Genomic DNA, 17467 nt, shown 5'->3' on the forward strand with positions numbered 1-17467 from the left:
TTACTTAATTTATCAACTCTTGGTATTATTTATGATGTCCTATAATAGCTGACAATTAATGCATTTCAATGCCTTCTTCTCCCTCACGTGTTCCACTCTTGGTTTTCTTATATATATTTTTATATAGAGAAACACTTTTTTAGTTATTCTGGTGGTTACCTTTTCACTTAAAATAATTTTAAGGCCTCTATTTCTTGATCTGACAAAGGTTATTGGTTCTCAAACTTTAGCATGCATCAAAATCACCTGGAGGGCATGTTAGAACTCAGGTTGCTGGGCCCCACCCGGAGACTGTGATGTAGCAGGTGTTGTGACTTTGTTAAATTAATTGTTAGGTAAAGCTGGGGCTGACCCGTTGTATAGTGAGCCAAGGTTTAGCAAAAGACTAGAAGGGAATTGAAATAGAGAAGCTTATTACTCACATTCCTAGAGGAAGTACACGGCATGCCTCAAGGGGACCACACGGGAGGTCAAGGAAGGATGCAGCCAGAGAGAGCAGGCAGGACCTGGGAACATGCCTTTTTTAGAGTGGGTGGGTGGGTGGAATGCTTGAGGATTCTTGGGTTAGGACCAGGTTAGTCAATTCAAACCCCAAGGAGCAGGGTTTTGGTAAGTTTCTCGGGGGGTCTTATCTAAGGGGTGCACAAGAGGAATGCCCTGGGAGGTGGGGGAAGATGCTTATCATAAGGGTGGTTGAGGGAGTCACGTTTACAATACCTGTGGTTCTGCCTTCTGTTACTCAGGGCATTTGCTTAGGGAGGGGCTTGTGTCAGTTCACGGCCGCTTGGCCTCGCAAAGTGAGTGCGGAGTAGTTTAGTTGGACTTGCAACAACAGATCTGGCGTGAGAATCTGAGAATTTGTGTTTCTAACACTGCTTTAGATAGTATTTATTGAGACTGTCACACAGGATGAAGAAATTTGTGGATCTACACTTCCCTTTACTCTTTGTTCCTTTTCCACATCAACTTCTGTTAGCTCTACCATCACTCCCAAGTTGTCAATATGTACAAGATTACATTGTTTCTTATTATTTTAATTATGTGTCCTGTTATTTGTATATAATGCAAAAATTTGAAAACCCATCAATAGTATTTATAATATAATAATAAAGTTAAATAGTGATATTCGATCCACGAAGAAGAAAATATAAGCTATGTATATAGGACCAAAACTATGAATGCTTCGAGAGTCTCTGTTTCACTCCCACCTTCACCTTCAAGTGTTGGTTCTGGCTTTGACCCTCAAGTACCTTTTCCTCCTCCACTTCCTGGGGATGTTCCAGGTCGCACACCAGGTCTGGGGCCTTCGTGATGCAGAAACCAGAGGAAAGGAAAAGAGTCATAGGTCAAAGGATGTGTTAAGCCTGGGAAGGAGTTTTGGGGGATGTTTGAAGAGAAGGAATAGGAATAATTTTGTGTGTAAGGGAATTATCTGGAAGATTTATAAGAATTTGAAGAAGTATTGTCTATATAATCCTTTCCAGGGTACAAGAAGTGCCAGGAAAGATTCCGACTGCGCCTTTTTAATAGTATTTTTTTCCAAGTTCTGTATTTTTCTTTCTCTTTTGTTGATTGCAAAGTCAAATGATTTTTATTTCTTTATTAAGAAATACACAATTTGTATACACAATTTGTATACTGAAATTTAGCTTCTTCCTAAAGACGCTTGAACTCAGAATTCCTTTTCTCATATTTTTTTCTTGATTAAGGAAGTCTTTTGAATTCTTAGAGATGTAGATTTCTTCCTCAACTGTTATTCTTACGAATGCACAAAACAGGAAATTATAAGTGTAATAGATTGGTTAATATAATTCTCCTTGATCTCAGGGCCATTGTATACTCCTAAAAATTATTGAGGAACCCTAAGAACTTTTGTTTATATGAGTTATATCTACCAGTATTTATTGTATTAAAATCACAACTGAGAAAAATTTTAAATATTTACATATTAATTCATTTTAAAATAATACAACTGTTTATTAACGTAAACATTGTTATGAAAGTTTACACTTTTCCAAAATAAAAAATAGTTATTAGAGTAGCATTGTCTTACATTTATGTAAACTGCTTTAATGTCTGGCTTGATAGAAGACGGCTGTATTCTCATATCTGATTCTGCATCTTTCTGCTGCCATATATTGTTTTGGTAGAAATACACAGAGAAAATCTGTCTTCACACTTCTGTAACTGGAAAAGGGAGGAGTGTTTTAATAGATTTGTTAGATAATTGACTATTTTTTTAATACTATGCTGAAAGTTAATAAGTGGTAGTTTCTAAAAGTTTAGTTGCAGTGTGGAATCTTAAACTATACTGTATTCGTTTTTTATTGCTGCCTCAACAAGTTACCACAAATAAGTGGTTGGCAGCAGAATTTTATTCTCTCACAGTTGCGGAGGCCAGGAGTCTGAAATCCTGTTGGGCGGCACTCCCTCTAAGGCTGTGGGAGAGATTCTGTTCTGTGCCTCTTTGATCCCCTGATGACTGTTGTCATTCCTTGATTTTTGATCTTACCACTCCAATCTCTACCTCCATGGTCACATTGCTTTATCCTCTACTGCCTATAAAATCTTCCTCTGCCTAACTCTTAAAACAATAATTTCACTGGATTTAGGGCCCACCCAGTTAATCCAGGTTAAGCTTCTTCTCTCAGAAACCTTAATGCAATTATATCTTTTGACATGTAATTCGTTCTTTTATCATATAAAGCCCAGGTTCTTGGGGTTAAGACATGGACATATCTTTTCGAGGGCCACCCTTCAACCTGCTAAATGTTACCAATGACCTAGTCCTACTCTATTGCATTAAAATTCATTGGTTTACCTTGCAATCTGAATTGTATTTTACCATGCATACTATTTTAACATCATGCATTAGTCATTTGGAAAATACTCATTCATGAGTTATGAAGATCTTCCAAATATTGACACATTTTTTTATGTAGTATCAAAAACCTCTGCTTATTAATATCAACACAGAACTTACCGGAAAAATCTTTGAAGATTGGGAACATGCATAGTGGCAGATACAAGTTTTCCAATTCTAATTTTCACTTGGAAGTGCCAGTTTTATCAATGGCAACAAATCTAGTCAGTTCTTTTTCTTGGAAGTGACAGGCTCACTTTGCTCATTTTTAAGAAATGTTCTACCAAATATCTCCAGCCTGAATAACTATCACTTGTTTGTCTGTCCTTCTTTCAAGGAAAAATAGTATTCCATGAAAAAGTAGCTAGTTCAGCTCACAACTCAATTGCATGAGTGCTTTTCCCAAATGCAACCATTCTACTTGGATGCAGCAAAGTACGTTATGTATATTTCCCCTTTGTCAAATAGAATATTTAAAAGATGCATACCAAAGAGTTGGGATTTAATGCTATTAATAATTTCTACTGCTTCTTAAGGATATTTTTAAGTGAAATTGACTTTTCTCCCTTATTAATTCTTTTGGTAGTGTGTGGGGTGAAAATATCACTGCTGGTACAGCTTGATACTGCTCGATTCATGTGAAGGTGTCAGCAATTTTACCCATGATTGCTGGCACATGTCAATGTGGTGACTAGGCAAATAGTACATTAAAATGATGAAATATTGTTTTGACCTTGCAGAACGCTGAAGGGTCTCAGGGACCCCCTGAGAATTTCTGAGTTGAGGTGTTCTCAAAGCTCTTTGCATTTAGAGTCTGGCACTTTTAGATTTAAGGTTTTTGATGCCTTTTTCCATACAGAATTATACTCTGTATCATCAATGACATTAAAAGTATAGCATTTCTTAAAAGGATGCTCTACCATATACTCTGCAATTTTTTTCCAAGCTAATGCTATCCATCCAGTATATTTTGATATTGAACTCCTTCTGTTGATAATTTCTGTAAATAACATGAAAAGTTCAGACAATAAGCAGGATGTATATTCCTTCCTCAAATAGTTCCAAAGCTGTTTATGACTGGACAGTTTAGGGGTTGCAATTGTCTAGTTTTGCCACTAGGGCTGAAAACTGAGGTCATGGTTGTATAAGCAATGATAAACATTCACATGATATCGAATCATATATGCAGAAATACAGTATGTTGTACCTTTTGTTCTAGCTGCTTCTTTGCCTTTCAGGAGCATTTTATGGCTTTCCTCACATAGGTTTGGAACATTTCTAAACTGGAAAATAAATATAATCCTAATGGGGTCCTCTCTTTCATTATATCCTGTAGTTGATTTTGAGTTTTGTGTTTATATACTGTATTCCTTCATAGAAAGATTTAACATCATATAAATATTTTATAAATTAATAAATTAATTCAGTCTCAGTGGAATTATCATTTAGTTTTTTCTCTCTGGGGATAAGCATGTTGATTAGCCATTTAATGTGGAAAAACAAATAAGCAAGTCCAGCCATGAATGTCCTGATAAAGAGTAGTGGTATGTGGAGTGAAATAGCTCTATCAGATATTAAAACATATAAAGATCAAAATAGTGTATTATGAGATTTAGACAAAGAGAAAGGAATAAGAAAATCTGTAAATAGATCCTAATCCTTGTGAAAATTTGTTGTAAAGTCAGCATATCAAATCACTGGCGAAAAGATACATATTTTTAAATAAGTGACGTTGGGATAACTGACTAGACATATAGAAAAAGTAAAAATTCTATTCATTCTCACACCATACTTTAAGTAAAATTTCAAATGGATGAGAAATACAAATTTAAAAAACAAAGTATACAAGTACTGGAAGGAAACCTGAGTATGTTCCTCTGTAGCCTAGGAGTAGAGAAATTTCTTAACTATGATTAAAAGACAAGTGACAGAGGCTGGTATATTTCATCACTTTAAAAAATTGAATGACAAAAGAACTATGAACAAAATCAAAGGTAAATGATAAATTGCAAGTATTTCTCTAGTTTATTTCAAAAATAGTTACTATGTTACAGAAGTTCTAAAAATAAATTACTACAACTGTAGAGAAAAATTAGCAGTTCATAGAAGAAGACAGGTTAAATGATTCTGAAACGTAGGAAAATTTTCTCAACTTTGTTCCCAACAAGTAAAAGGCAAATTGAAACCACAACGAGATTCCATTTTATTAGACTGACAAACGTTCCAATTTGACAACATGTTCTTTGATCAAGCCTGTGGGGAAATAGGTGTTCTCATATGCTGCTAGTGGGAATACAAAATGATACAGCTATAATGAAGAGAAGCTTTGCAGTGTCTAGTAAAATTATGTGTGTCTTTAATTTTTGACTCGGCAATTCCTCTGATTGAAATCTATTGCAAAGATACTCAGGCAAAAATGCAAAAAGATACTTGCGTAAGACCCTTCATTCTAGGACTGTTAATTTTTCCAGTACCCTTTGATGTATATTTGGGTTTGATACTGTATAAGAACTCTTACAGCCACACAATGGAGTTTTATTCAGTTGTAAAAGAATGAAAAAATTTTATATACATATAAACCTATATATACACACGTATATATTTATATTTATACACATGAGTATGTATATATAAATTTTATATATTGTATAAACTTACATATGTATATTATATGAAATAGGTATATATATGTAAATATACATAAATATGTATATATAAATTTGCTTATATTAAAACAAAGTTTGAATAAATAAGAATTTTTTTAAAAGGTGAACAATATGTGGAGGGCACATAAATAGAAACCAAACTGCTTTGAATATACTACAGTTTATGGATTTGACTTTGAAACCAGATAAATATGTTTGTTTCCATAAGATTAGAAAATTTATACAAAGAAACACAAAAATGTTACATAAAATAAAAAAGCAAAATGAACTGAAAACCTAATTTTGACTCATTATGATTGTATAAATCATAAAGAAAGGAATTGTTATACGTGATTTTAAATTCCGATAAATTTACCATAGATCCCTAGTGGATTATATTCTAAGGAAAATACATACCGTTGATCTTTGAACAGCATGAGGGCGTTGGGGCACCGTCAGTTGAGCTGTGGAAATTTCAGTATAACTTTTAGTTTGCCCTCCGTATCCACAGTTCTACGTCCTCAGATTCAACCAACTTTGGATCGTGTAGTATGTAGTATTTACTATTAAAAAGAAATCTGCGTGTAACTGGACCCATGCAGTTCAAACCTGTGTTGTTCAAGGGTCAATTGTACTTGAAAATTGTATTTTTTAAGTAGTTATACTATTCATTATAATACTGGGATTATTTTCTTACTAGTAGAATAAAAGCACTAAGGAATACATTAATGCCATGTGGAACCAAAGTTTTCCAGAATGAGGGAAAAGAGATAAAAATAATTTAAATTTGAATAGAAATAACATGAACTCACACTTCACGCTGCATTTTCTCTTTTAAGAAATGCACATCTCCTTGGTTTGTCTACTGAAAAGCCTAGAAATAATGAACTCTGTAGCAATAAACACCTGTAGTACTCAGATTACTGTCTCTAAATACCATCCCCTGTCTTTTTTTAAAATTTATTTTATTGAAGTATAGTTGATTTACAATGTTGTGTTAATTTCTGCCGTGTAGCGAAGTGATTCAGTTATACATACATATATATATACATTTTAAAATATTCTTTTCCATTATGGTTTATAACAGAATATTGAATATAGTTCCCCGTGCTATACAGTAGGACCTTATTGTTTATCCATTCTATATATAATAGTTTGCCTCTGCTAATCCCAAACTCCCAATCCAGCGCTCCCCCAACTCCCTCCTCCTTGGCAACCACAAGTCTATTCTCTATGTCTGTGAGTCTGTTTCTGTTTTGTAGATAGGTTTATTTGGCCATATTTTAGATTTCACATACAAGTGATATCATATGGTATTTCTCTTTTTCTGTCTGACTTACTTCACTTAGTGTGATAATCTCCAGGTCCATCCATGTTGATGCAAATGGCATTATTTCATTCTTTTTAATGGCTGAGTAATATTCCATTGTATATATATACCACATCTTCTTTATCCATTCATCTGTCAGTGGACATTTAGGTTGTTTCCATGTTTTGGCTATTGTGAATAGCACTGCTGTGAACATAGGGGTGCACGTATACCACCCTGGATGTGTCCGATCTTGTCCCTATCTTTCTGGAAACCAAAACATCTGGGAAAAATGAGAGACTTGAGTATAGAGCAAAGAAAGTTGTCAAAGACTTCTTTTTTTGTCTTCTGCTTAGGACATACTGTGCTTCTTGGATATCTTGATGTATATTTCTCTTCCATTCTGGAATATACTCAGGCTTTATTTAGTTCTTAAATATTGCCTCTTCTCCATTTACCGTTTGTGATTCCAGCAAATATTTGATTCCTGATTCTGTCCTCCATGCCTTCTAATCTCTTACACATTTTTCATCTCTTTCTCTCGTTTCATTCTGGATAAATTATTTGTATGTATCTTTTAGTTCATGAAGTTTCTTTTCTACTGTATCTTTCCTGCTGTTTTAAACATTCATTGAATTTTTTATTTCAAATTCACTTCTACAAATTCTGTTTTTTCAATTTTATGTATTTATCTCTGAGAGTTTGATTTATGCTTATTTTTGCCGTTGCCCAGTTTGTTCATTTAAACATTTCATTCATGGTTCTTCTGAATGCTGGGACCAATGATTTCAAAATCTTCAAGGATTGCAAGTATTAATTTTTTATTAGTCTGTGATTTCTTGTTTTGGCTGGATATGACTTAAAGTTGCTTACTTTCCTACATGTGTGGCAATCTTTGTAAAATTAGGTATGCTTTTTATCTCTGGAAACTTTGCAGGCCTACTCCATAGGATCTTGTGCTTCTTAAGGGTATGGGTTCAGAGCAGATAGCTCAGACTCAGCTTCTCTTCCAAGTCAATATCCCCAAAACTGTGTTGCTGGAAGGCTTGTCCTCAGGGCTTCCTTGTTGCTTCCTGCTGCCCCACATCTAGGCCAGCTCGCTCTTTCTTACTCTCTGGCTCTCAAGTACTGACTCCACTTTTCCCACATGGTTATCCGAGGCATAACTGCTCTAGTTCCCAGCTACGAAAGCCTTGGCGTTAGAATTTTAAGACATTAGAGAACTTTAGTTCCCATCTCTGCTTCATCATTTACATACTGGTGTTAGCCAGTACTCATAATTTTCTTTTTAACTTCATAAATGAGACGCTATAATCATAATTATTATTTTATCTAGACTCTTAACATTTTTTACACTCATTTTTTCTTCTTGTGTTGGTACTGATGGGAAGAGTGGCTAATTTGGGATGTGTAAAAAGATTTAAAAGATTTCAGAAGACTTTGGGTCCTCATGGAAGCCGTTGCTGTCTTAGACATTAGTAAACATTTTTCTAGTGTATTTTAGTAAGTAAACACAGTAAAATTTTCTTGGGGTGGGTCTGCAGGGGTCAGAAAAATTGTATGCTAGATAGAGGATTTTGCTTCATGCCAGGGGGCTCTCCCATAGGCTTTATTTCAATGAGGAAATCATGGCCTGTAGCTTGAGCCAGCAATTTACAGATTAGTAGACAAGAAGATTTATTGAACTAAACAGTAAAAAGGAAAAGCCATTTTATAATATGTGATAGAATACTCTAACCAAAAAATCGTTGTCTCCCCAGTCTATACATAAATCAGTGCTTTATCATTTCTGTGCAGTCATGCTTAAAATTTTCTACCCTGGAATTATGAGCAAAATCTTTGTAATACTGGCCCTAGAATACATTTTTTATGTCACATCTAATAAGCATTTTTTTTAAAATGCCATTCTCCAATTTTTTTCTCATTTTTATTCTGACTCTGTTAGAAACTTCCAATCTAGTAAATCACTCTGTGTATCATGAACAGAACCTAAGCAGCCCTGTGCAGGTGGCTCATCCTCAGATGTGATACATGACTCTGCATGGAGAAAATAGGAAATTCAGGATCGGTACTCCAGCCTTAATGTTAGCAGGGTCTGTTTTCTGTTGCAGGAAGTATGATTTTAGTGGTGGTTATTACTAAGGATGGGTAAGATCTGCTTGAGGCTGGTTTGGTTTTGTTCTTTCTCAAATTGACCCTTAAGGGATAAACATTTTTCTAGTGTTCATAATTCCATTCTTCATTTCCATCTCCTTCCTTTCTCTGTTTTCTCCTGCTGCTGCAGCCTCATTTCAGAAATTGCTGTTGACAGGAAGTGATGTGCGTAATGTGATTTATCTGGCTGGGTCAGATCACATCCCCATCATCAGTAAGATGGTTTAGAATCGGTTTTGATGTCGAAAAAAATAAAATAAAATTGTGAAAAACAGTGGAAATGAGAGACAGAGACTATGCAGGGCTCTAATGTATTAGTTCCTAGGTGTGAAAAAAAATCCTGTGTTCGGGACAATATTTCTAAAGGAGGTGATGTTTGAGAGTGGAGGAGGTAGTTTTCCTGTTGGTAAGGCAAGCAGTAAGTAAAGCAATTAATTAAAAAAGGAAAGCAAAGAAGCCATAGTTATACCCCAAGTTTGTTATACCCCAAACATCATAGAAACACCCTGGATGACTTTCTTTGCTTCCTTCCTCCTCTTAGCTTCCAGGAGGGCACCACCATTCTGAGATTCTGAATTTGTGATAATCATTCTCACACATTTCTTTCTAATTTTATTAAAAAAATATGTCTCCTTCAACAATGGACCATTTTGCCTGTAAAAAAAAATTGTAGATGTGGAATCATATTGTATGTATTCTGTGAGTTCCTTGTTTGGTTTCTTCCTGTTAATGAGATAGTCCATCTAGTTTTACTATCATATAGTGTTGCATTGTGTTTATGTGAGTGTACATGGGAATGTACATATGCGTGTATACATACATTTTCATGCACATACACGTCATGATGGTTTATTTATTCATTCTACTAGTGATGCATTTTGGCAGTGTTTCCAGGTGTTTTGGTTATGATTAATAATCCTGCTGTGCATAATAACAGCTTAAGCTATAATACTTCATATGTGCCAGGTAATGTTCCAAGCACTTTATGTATATCAGCTCATTTAAATAAAAGCACGAGCCTGTAGGCTAGGCTCTATTATCAACTTATAGATGAGGAGACTAAGACATAAAAATACTAATAAATTAACTGAGATACAGTTACCAAGTAGCTGAGATGAGATTTCAGTGTCAAGACCCTGGCTACGTAGTCCATGCTCTTAACTGAGGGGCTCTGTTGCTTGATTCTTGCAATGCCTGTGAAACACATGTACAGATATGTCCCTATACTTGAGACATGGAACTGCTAGATTGTAGGGTTTACACATGATCTGTTTTATGAGGTAATGCCACACCTTCCCAAGGGGTTGTTCTAATTTACCCTCCTACTAGCAGTGGATGAGAATTTTTGTTACTGCACATCCTTGCCAAAACTTGGTATCATCTGGCTTTTTAAATGTTACAGCTCTTGAGGGTATGATGGGGTATTTGATTGTGATTTTCATTTTCTTTTTTAATGAGGTTGCATGTTTTTCATATGTTTATGTACGAATTTTGTGTTTTCTGGGAAAAGTCTTTTTTTTAAATCAGTATTTTTCTAAATATTTGTCTTTTATTGATTCATAAGTTTTTCTTTTCTTGGGTAATATGCCTTTGCAGTTTATGTATGTCGCTAATATCTTCTAGTTTATGGTTTGCTTTTTTAATATTGGTGTATAAAAGTCTTAGTTTTACTGTAGCCAAATTTATAATTTCCTCTGCTATGCATTTTTTTGTATTTTAAAGTCATAGACATGTTTTTCTTCATGGTATTCTAATAGTTTTTTAATAAATTTTCCTTTCAATTATAAATGTTCAAACTTTATTTTTTGTTTGTGATAAGTCCACTTTCATTTTCTTTTTTAATGATAACCAATAACCCTAGTACCATGTATGTAATGAAGAGTCCATCTTTTCCCCATTGAACAGGAGCTCCTATTCCATTATTATGAATCCCATGTGTTTATATGACTGAGCGTGTGTGCATTTATGGATTCATAGCCTATCTTTCTCTTTATATGTGTTCTTTATTGTCTATCCAAAATTTTCTTCACAAGTATTAGAAAGTTTTTGTTAAACTTATTTCTAGGTACTTGTTATTTTTTTGTGGCTATAGGAAAATGATATCATTAAAATTATATTTTCTGTTTATGTTATGTAGAAATATAACCATTTTATATTTTTATTTAAAAGACATTCGTTTTGATTTCCAGCAGTATTCCAATGCTCTTCTTCATGCTAACAATTACCTTTAGGTTATTTTGTGTGTATTAGGTAGATAATTATATTATCTAAGAATAATGACTTATTTTCTTTTTTTCCAATTGTGATCACTTTTAATTTTCTTTTTTCTTATTCTACCGGTCAGAACTTCTAATACAAAGTTGAACAGGAGTGATGTAGCAACCATTCTTGTGTATAAAAAAAATTATTTTATAATGTCACCACTAAGTAAGACATTTACTAAGGGTTTTTATAATGCCTTCAGTCAGATTAAAAACATTTCTTCATTTTGAAGTTTATCATGAGTGGATATTGAATTTTATTGACTGATTTTTGTGTGTTTATTGACTTTTCTTTTTGGTCTGTGGTAAATTACATTACTTGATTTTATAATATTACACTTAACTGTGCATATTTAATGTTAAACAGTATAGTTTCTTTCTTCTAGGACAATTCATATAGGTTTACCAAATAAAATGCAGGACACACAGTTAAATTTAAACTTTAGATAAACAAAATGGATTTTTATGTGCTAAATCTGGCAGCCCTAAATCCACAAACATAAAAATGGCTTTGATTCTTATCAAGCAGATACTGTCCTTCTGTGTCTAGCTTATTTCACTTAGCTTAAATGTCCTTCAGGTTTAACCATATTATCACAAATGGCAGGATTTCCATCTTTCTCATGGCTGAATAATATTCCATTGTACGTGTATGACACAATTTTTAAAAATCTGTTCATCTGTGGACGGATATTTAGGTTGCTTCCATGTCTTGGCTGTTGTGAATGATGTTGCAATGAACTTGGGAGTGCAGATATCTCTTTGAGATCCTGATTTGAATTCTTTTGAATATACACCCAGAAGTGGGTTGCTGGATGATATGCTAGTTCTATTTTTTAAGTTTTTGAGGAACTTGGGTATTCTTTTCCATATGACTGTACCGATTTACATTCCTGTCAATTATGCAATGATTCTCATTTCTTCAAATCCTCACCAGCACTAGTTATCTTTTGTTTTTTTGTTGATAGTCATCCCAGTTTGTTTGAGATGATACCTCACTGTGGTTTGGTTTGCATTTCCCTGATGATTAGTGGTATTGAGCACCTTTTCATAAACTCCTTGGCCATTTGTATGTCATCTTTGGAGAAAGGTCTATTCAGTTCCTTTGCCAACTTTTAAAGTGGGTTATTTGGTTTTGCTGTTGAGGTCCCTGTGTAGTTTGGATATTAATCCTTTATCAGATGTATAGTTTGCCAGTATTTTCTCCCATTCTACAGATTGCCTTTTCATTTTTTCATTGCTTTGCCGAGCTTTTTAGTTTGATGAAGTCTCGCATTCTGTTTTTGCTTTTGTTTCCTATTTTTGGTGTCATAACAAAGAAATCCAAAGCCAAAGTTTAGAAAATTTTTCCTACGTTTTCTTTTAGAATTTTTATGATTTCAGGTCTTACATCTAAATTTGTAATTTATTTTCAGTTAGTTTTTGTGCAGAATGTGAGAGAAGGGTCAAATTTTGTTCTTTTGCACGTAGATATCCAGTTTTCCTAGCACCATTTATTGAAGAGATTACACTTTGCCCATTATATAATACTTGAGACCTTTGTGGAAGATTTGTTGACTGTATATGTATGGGTTATTTCTGTGCTCTCTGTTTTGTTTCATTGGCCTATATGTCTTTTTATGCCAGCACTATACTGTTTTGAAAACTGTAGTTTTGTAATATATTTTGAATTCAGGAAATGTGATGTTCCCAGCTTTTTTTGTTCTTGCTCAAAATTTCTTTGGCTATTCAAGGTCTTTTGTGGTTTCATATGAATTTTTTCAACTTTAATTAATTAGAACTGACAAAATTACATATATTCAAAGCATACAACTTGATATTTTAAATATATATTTTAAATGATTACTGCAGTCAGATTAACTAACATATCCATCATCTCACATTTTCTTTTTTATTTTGTGCTTAAAATTTACTCTTAAGTACACAATACATTATTGTTAACTATAGTCATCATGCTGGTGCATTAGAACTTCTGAATTTATTCATCTTGCATAACTGAAACTTTGTACCCTTTGACCAACTTCTCTCCATTTTCTTGTACCTGCCCCTAGTTCCTTACACAGTTGTCTCTTGGTAACTGAGGGGGGTGGTTCCAGAACCCCCACAGATGCTCAAGTCCCTTATACAAAATGATATAGTACAGTTGATCTGCCATCAGTTGAATCTACAGATATGGAACCCACAGATATGGAGGACTGACTGGATAATTTACATATTAGTCACTTATCCGATGTATTGTTTGCAAATATTTCCTACCATTCCATAGGTTGCCTTTTCATTTTGTTTGTTTCCTTTCCTTTGGTGAAACTTTTTAGTTTGATGTAGTCCCACTTGGTATTTTTGCTTTTTGTGCTTTTGATTTCATATCCAGAAAAATCATAGCCAAGACTGTCAAGAAGCTTTTACCCTATTGATGATTTCAGGTCTTATATTTAAATCTTTATTCCATTTCTTTGAGGTGTATTTGTGTTTTTTTCCACAGCTTTAAAATATTATTGACATATAACATTGTGTGACTTTAAGGTGTACAATGATATACTTAAGTATATACAATGATATACTTGGAAAAAGCTTGTTACCAGAGCATTAGCTTACAACTCTATCACATTACATAATTACTATTTCTTTTTTGTGTGTGTGTTGAGAACATGTAAGATCTACTCTCTGGTAACTTTCAAGTATATGATACTGTGTTATTAACTATAATTACCATGCTGTACATGGTGTTTATGGGTGCATTGTTCTGTCTTTATCCCATGGAAGAACTCATGCTCTGAGGGGGTCTCTCATGTTCTGAGGAGATCTCTCATGTTCCAAGGGGATCTCTCTTAGAACTGTGCTTTGCCAGGTTGGGGGAGGGGTGATATAGATAAAGTGAAACTTTGCTTGTTAACCTTGGCAGTGCTTTTTTTTTTTCTCTTTTCTGTGTTTTACTGGGACAGTGTAACCTCTTACTTGGGTTCTGGAGCTCTTGTAAAGGTATTTTCATACACAGATGATTGTTAAATCAGTGTTTCTGTTGGTGGAGGAGTGTGGGACCGCCTATTCCACTGTACAGCTGATATCACTGCCCTGTTGAATATTAATTACAATTATAATTGCTAACACTTGTTGACTATTTACTATGTGCAGACACTAGGCATTGTGTAACGTAATCTTTGCAGCAAATATATAAGATGCTATTTTTATCCCAATTACCAGGGATAACATCGAGACTCAAAGTCACACAGCCTTATGTGGTGGAGCTGTAACTCTGACCCTGTATGACTTTAAAGCAGATAGTTGTAACCGGTATGATATATCAACTCTACTACTTGTGTAGTATCTCCAAAACCCTGTGGCAAAGTGGAAGTGTTGTACGTTGCTTTTGGGTAGGGAAATATTTCAAACCAGGTATCTTGTAAAAGCTAATAGATTAAATCTGCAACCTTTATGGTTAGAATATTTGTGCTCCTGAGTGGTTACTTAGTGTCAAAATAAATTTTTTCTTTGCTGGCTTTATATATTTTAAAATTACACAACACTGTTAAAGAAAAGTTGGTGTTTCCCTCTAAGATAATTTTAGAGGTCACACAGTGTGTGTAGGGCTGGGGGGAGGTTCAGAAATAAGATACTTTAAATCTGGCATTGAGAGTTTCTGGTTGTTAAGGTGCCAAATAGAACTGCTGCTTGAATAGGAAATAAGTTCAGTTTATATTTTTGTAATATTTCATTGAGGGAAGCCTCGCATTCTAAAACAGTTGTTTTAGATATACTGTACAGTGATTGTTTTCTAATTAATTTTCTTTAAGTAAAATTCTTTTTTTTTGGATTACTGTCTTTACAGAATATGAAAGATTTTACATCTTGGGAGGAAACTTCCTGGCTGATGTGAGATATTTGTCTCTTTAAAAGTATTTATTACAAAGTATTTGAGAATAATGTCATAAACAAAGCAAGTTTCTGAATTGGTTAGCCCAAATAAAGCTGGAAAAGGTTGGTGATTCATAATCTGAGAACGCAGAGGATGTGAATGATTACTTCATATTTCTTTCTTGATGAACTCCTTGCGTAGAGGATCAATGAACAGATTAGACCAAGTTTGAATTACATCTTTTCCTCTTGCTCAAATAAATCCTTTTATACTAAGCATATTGTAGGGTTTTTTTTGTTGTTGTTTTGTTTTTTTTCTTCAGCCACTAACTTTTTGTCTCAAATAAAACAGACGGTTGGATTCTGGTTTGTTTCCTAGCGTCAGTCTAGGTAATTGAAGTGAGAAGAAACTGTGGTTCTGGCAGTTCTGGATTAACCAATTAGCATCTGATGCTTGGGGTGAAAACATTAGTTAACAAGCCCAGGCCTCAAATGCCTTTCTCACCCCCATAATCAGACAACAGCTAAAGAATCGGCCATCTAGGGATAATGATTTCCATCACTGTGTTGGCCTAGTTAAGTCCAAATGGCCGCCGTGGAAGGAACATTGCTGTGCATTATGTGTTGCCTTCCCATTGCTCCATTTCCTCTCCTTCACGTGGTTTCCATGCCATCGTGCCTTTGCTGGCTGCAGCGTCTATCTCTAGGAATCTCCTAAATAAATAATCAGGTTTGCTCTTAGGTTCTCTTTTATTGATGCTTCTAAAGTGTTTTAGTTCCTATCCCTTCAAGGTTTAGCTTTTAACAGTTATAAAGAAACCTTTTCACCTACGAAGCTTCAATTAACTTCAGTACTTACTCATGTAGAAGGTGTATTATTATGTTGCTTTTTTATTGTAGAGACATTTATCATGTAGTCAAATCATTAGTAACCTCTGGAACTGAGTGTGAAATGAGTATTTTAAAGGCCCTCCCCAAGCTCTTTATATTTATTTATGAAGAAATTTCCCCAACTAATTTTATTAAATATATGTCCTTTTGCCTTGAAATAAAAAATTGTTGGCACTGTCACGCTGTCTTGAGCAGAACCAAGTGGTGCTCTTACATGTTTTTCTGAGAAGAACACATGGATGTAGTTACTTATGGGAAAATGATTGGAGAAAATAGAGACTTGAGGCAGAAATGTTTTAGACTTTTTAAACCCTGGGTCTAAATGTTTGCATATGTTTTATGTGTTGTACCTATGGTGTGGGGTCTGTTCTATGGTTATGGAGGGAAAAGCAGTTCTGGAAAGAGAGAATATCCAATGTACGATTTCTTTGGGGGCATCTTTATTGGGGTTGCCATGAATTTTTCTCTAAGTATTGGCCAAGAAGGAGGAAGTAAGTACAGATGTTTGGATTTAGTAAAATCTTTTTGATCAAAGAGAAATACTTCCCTTGACAGATTGTTCTTTTTATCCTTAACTCAAAAAGAGAAGCGTACTTATTAAATTAGGACAATTGAGGCACAAAGGACAATGTTGCTGTTTGACAGTAGGAGCTATGAAAAGTAAACTATGTAATGTGATTTCTTTGTGAGTTGCACAACCAACCATGTTTTTCACACGTATAATTGTGTTAGCAGGATATTAATTCATTTGTGCTGCCACAGGGACTACCTTCTGTTAGAGAGTTGACAGGCTCCTTATGTGTGGTGGTAATGGAGGTGTGTGCCATTTGTTACATTTTCCTCATTTTACTTCCCTGGGTTGGTGAGCAGCGTTATCTGACTTTATATAGAAAACATGGATTCTTAATACACATACAGAAAGAAATATCTTCCAACTGTTATATTGAAGGGGAAATAGAGTCTGGAAGAAATCCCTCCCCCCACCCTCACTGTTGGCAGAAAGAAAGCTATCACTGATATTTTTTTCCTTTGGGAAAGAATTAGGAAACAGAATGCTTTTAAAGTATGACAACATAAATATGGCTCTGCTTTGTCTTATCACATTATTCTGGGCAAACATTTTACTACATCACAAGAATTGTCAACAGAGCCTCTGAAGACTAGACAGAGCAAGAATATTCACTGAGGCAGAAACAAATAGTAAAAGTCCTGCGGAGTGAATGCCTTAGATTTGTTACATTTTTTTTTCCAATCAGGAACTTCTGAAGATGAATGGATCTTGTTTGTTTAGTTGGATCTAGAATAGATCTAGTTAGTTTAGATTTCAGAAGAAAACCAAACTAAAGACAGAATTAGACTCAGGGATCAAAAGAAGTTAGGAGGGAGCAAATGTTCTGCAAAGAAGTGGCAAAATGAAGAATTTTTTTTTTCAAAAAGGCATGAAAATTATGCTATGTGACTTTGGCTAGTTGCTTGTATTCTCCGGGTCTCC

This window comes from Phocoena phocoena, chromosome 9, assembly GCF_963924675.1.
Source record: "Phocoena phocoena chromosome 9, mPhoPho1.1, whole genome shotgun sequence".
In the NCBI taxonomy this organism is placed as follows: domain Eukaryota; kingdom Metazoa; phylum Chordata; class Mammalia; order Artiodactyla; family Phocoenidae; genus Phocoena; species Phocoena phocoena.